The sequence below is a fragment of the Ictidomys tridecemlineatus genome, chromosome 2, assembly GCF_052094955.1.
Source record: "Ictidomys tridecemlineatus isolate mIctTri1 chromosome 2, mIctTri1.hap1, whole genome shotgun sequence".
Taxonomy (NCBI): Eukaryota; Metazoa; Chordata; class Mammalia; order Rodentia; family Sciuridae; genus Ictidomys; species Ictidomys tridecemlineatus.
This window is the reverse complement of record NC_135478.1, coordinates 66,344,562-66,349,248: the sequence shown is the minus strand read 5'-3', so window position 1 is coordinate 66,349,248 and position 4,687 is coordinate 66,344,562.

Sequence of the window (4,687 nt, the reverse complement as noted above, 5' to 3'; positions counted from 1 at the left end):
CCAAAAGAAAAGAAAAAAAAATATTATTTGCAAGTTAATTGGCCATTATTCTTAAATAAGTATATGAAAGAGGTTTATTTTATTCCTTAGTAGAATTTTATCTCTTCCTTATTGGCATCTCCCCTGCTCTTGCCCTGTCCATCTAATTTCCCATTTTTATGTTGCAGAATCAGAATGGTCATGTACAGGGCTGGAGGGAATAGAAAAAAATCATTCTTTTTCTTCCTGTTCTGAGTTCTCAATTATAATGTGCACAGTGAACACAAGTTCAAAAAGAAGTCAGAGAGATCAAGGTGGCCAACATAATAAAAGACAATAGGGGAGAGAATCAGAGAAGTGAGAAAGGCTGGAATATTTTAGGGCTCTAAGGTAGAAAAGAGAGAAGGGAATTTTGAAAATTGTACATTGAGATATGAATGGGTTTGTTTAAGAAGCATAAGTTTAGGGCTGGGGTCATGGCTCAGTGGTAAAGCACTTGCCTAGCATGTGTGAGGCACTGGGTTCGATCCTCAGCACTGCATATAAAAAATAAAGGTCCACCAATAACAACAATAAAAAGGTTTAAGAAAAAAAAGAAGCATAAGTTATTTAGTTCAGTTGCTGAAATGAGAATTTCAAAAATATAATATGCATAGTGAATACAAGTTCAAAAAGTGAACTTGTTTAAAAAGAATTTTAAAATGTGACTCTCTTAATCAACTGAGCCACATGGGGCTCAGTATTTCTTTAGATTCTGGAGGCAAACTAGTGATTGATTAGAAATTTAACTTCATCATAGAAATTGCTTTAGGAACTGTCTGGATTCTTTAGCCACGTTAGGACTTTAATAAACATTGTTCTAAAAATAGAATAATTGCACTATGGAAAAATCATCACCATATTGAGTTTTGTTCTGAAGGTATTTGCTAGGATGAGATTTGAGAGTCTAGGTTTTCTAGAACCATATCTTTGCTTCCGAAGAATTTTTTAAAGTCAAATGAGGTCATTTTCTTACATGATTTTGGAGACAGAAAGCTGAAGAAAGCAAAACAAGGCAAGAAACAAAAACCAGTGAGAATTCCAGAAATAGCACACACAAACACCCTGCATGAACAAAATCATAGACCGATAATCCAGACTAAGCTTGTACTATCATGTGTAACTAATAAAAACAAATTTAAAAAATTAAAAAAAGAAACAGATCCTAAAACAGGGATTCATATACTTGTTTGGATCATATATGGATCCTGTGTAATGAGAATGTAATTCTAAAGATTAATTCAGTGGTGTTTTGTTTGTTTTAGTACTGGAGATCAGACCAGTGGTGCTTAACCACTGAGCTACATCCCCAACCCTTTAAGGTCTCACTAAGTTGCTGAGGCTGGCCTTGAACTTGTGATCCTTCACCTCATCCTCCCTAGTCCCTGGGATTACAGACATGCACCACCATGTCAGGCTCATGTTATTTTGAAAATATAGTTTCATTCCATACATTTTCTTCTACAACTGCCACCTTAGGAATTTTCAGAGAGAGAGACCTTGACTAGGAATAAGCAGGTGCTTGGCATACATGACAGAAAAGAATTTCAGAACATGCCAGTCAGAGACAAAGATTTGCTTAGGAAAGAAGATATGCATTCAAGGGAGAATGTGGTTATCTAAAAAGAAAGACATCTTTTGGGGTGAAGTAAGAAATACACATTCGAGGGAGAATGTGAGCCATCTTCAGAGAGATGGTCATGAATGACACAAGACAGAGAGAGAACACTTAAGTTTAAATTCAAAGCAATAGACACAAAGTTAAAAATAATATACTCCAAGCACAATACATAAAAACTGCTAAGAAACTAAAAATTATTTGCTGTGGGTAGGGTTTGTTAAAAGAAGTACAACTTTCTTTATTTATTTATACTTTGAAATAATTTCAAGCTTACAGAAAAGTTGCAAGCATAACTCAAGGAACCCATACATACCTTTTACCCAGATTCATCAATTGTTAATACTTTATTTCATTTGCTTTGCCATTTTCTGTCTCTTACCTCTATATGTATATAGTTACAAATGTATAATCTTTCTTTAGCCCTTAGAAGTTATACATAGCCTATCACTTTGCCCCAGAATATATCAGTTTGTATATCCTAAGAACAAAATCTCTTACACAACCATGATCAATTTCAGAATATCAAACACTGATACTTTTAATCTATATAGAAATTTTGTTGACAGACCTAATAATCTTTTTTTAAGCATGTTTTTCATTCTGCACAGGATCCAGTGTGAGATGACATATTGTATTTTAAGAAATGTAACTAATTTCCAAATCTATGAGAACAGTTCCCTGGAAATTCTTTTATACCTACATGTTGCTATTACATCTTTGTCAGTAAATTAATATCTGATATTTGACCTGAACTTGCTATAGATTGGTGTTATTTGTGTGCATGTTCTATTGATGTGCTTGATACCAAAATCATCCTTTTATTCTGCAGGTCACTTAGAAACTTGAACTTCATAATAGAGCCTCTGGGAGCAAACAAGAAACATCATCTTAAAATTGCATCTCTTTCTGGCACATTTTTCTTTACAGTTGGCTTTTGACTCAGATTGTGCTGAAAGTTATTATTGAAATTGAGTTTCTTCTCTTAGAAGCATATTGCACAGCTACATTTTGGTAAAAGACAAAAATGTGTGTATTTTATACTACTTCATTATGACTAAAAGACTTGGACAATTCAGAGTACCTAATATTTCTATGTCAAGCTGGCTTTGTAGCACATTTTACAAATATGTAGTATTGAGTATTGCACAGTAGTACAGTAGGAGGGAGTTTTCCTAAGTTTTAATGCAAAATAAAATTAATCTATCCTTGATTGACTTAGCTATGTCCTAAAATGAAAAATATTTAAAATTACATCAATATAGTTTTTTGTTTGTCTGTTTGTTTTGGTACTGGGGATTGAACCCAGGACAACTTTATCTCTGAGCTGCATCTTTGCATTTTGATTTTTTTTTTTAATTTTGAAACAGGGTCTCACTAACACACTTAGGGTCTGGCTAAGTTGCTGAGGCTGGCCTCAAACTTGCAATCCTCCTGCCTCAGCTTCCAGAGTCACTAGGATTACAGGCATGCACCATCACATTCAGCTTCTCATCAATATAGTTTTAAAAGAAATATGGATGCAAGTTTTCTCTCAGTAGAATATAAGAACTACTAGGAAAAGAAAATGTTCTGTTCTTTCAGTAGTTTTTCAAAATGCTGACTAGGCACATGGTTTAGCCTGTCAAGATTTGTAATGACAGTTGGATCAAATGAATATCTGTACAGATCATACCTTTCTGAAGGTTTGGGTATGCCAACTTTCTGAAGAATAGTTTCCTTAGCATGTGCAAAAGCACGTGTGGGATTTTTTGATTGAAAATGGTGATGTTTCCATGTGGGCTTGTGGCTGGGGCATCCAAACCAGCCTTTGCACACTGGATCTGATTGTAGTTGTTTTTGAGATTTACCAGGAGACTTGCAACATTAAGAGGGAGAAAGGAGTGGGAATTGGCAACCTGTGGTCACTGTAGACACTGTCAGGGGACTAGCCCAGGACTCTGTACAGATTTTTTTTTTAAATCTAGCTCTGCTAGTTATGAGAAAAGATCTTTTCTTTGTGGCTATTTCTGTCTCTCCTTTTGCCATCTGCATACTGGCTGTAAGTGTTGCCTGAGGGTTTTTGCAAATAGCATTGTGAATGTGCTGCTAGCCATAGTTAGATATCTTTCTGGAGTCCCTTCATTGGTCTGAAGCACAAAGGTGTTTGATTTCATCACACCACATACACAGGGGATGGGATGACAAAGGACCACCTGAGGTTTGGAGCATCCTCAATCCTTGCATATCTGAGGAGTGCTTCCAAACATGTCAATTGGCATCAATGGAGAAAGCTCTTCAGGTAGTCACCTGGACTCAATGAAACAGTAACACAAGCAAATCAAAACATGAATTTTAAAAACAACAAGCAACCTTAGAAGAAGGGTGGTGACAGAAGGGGAGTGAAAGGATCATGAGTATTGTCCTGCTCTTTGAGTGTCTCAGACTCTTGGGAGATAGCTTTATTTTTAGCTTGAGAAGTGTTTATTCTCATGACAAAACATGTCTATTTCCAAAAGTGCTTTTCACCATTAACTCAAATTCATACATTTAAAAATTAATGTGACTATTTTTATCACATGAAATTGCAATATATGTTTATGATAGAAACTAAGGAAATAGAAAGCAGCAAAAGAAATAAAAACATAATCTTTCCATTCATCGATAACCATGATTGACATCTTAGTATATACACAGTTCTAATCTTTTTATCCTAAACATGCTAAAGTTTTTAAAAAACAAAACCACATTATTCTGATGAAGAAATGCAATTGTCTTTTGATTAACGGATATTTTAAGATCTTTTGTTTCCCCTTTTCACTTCAAGTCCTCCTGGAGTTCATATGATTTCTGGTGAGCTCCCTCGGATGGAACCACTGACCCTCATCTCAGCAGTTTCTATAGGCAAACTGCAAAATGCTGGGCATGTCATGTATTTCTAGAGAGCTGCATAGGATGAGAAGTGCGCCCTTTGTCTCCAAGGTCATAATGGCTCTGCTGACTTTAATTCCTTTCACTGGAGCTAGTGAGGACGACTCGAAAATGCCAGAGAGAATGAGAGCCCCCTGCCCC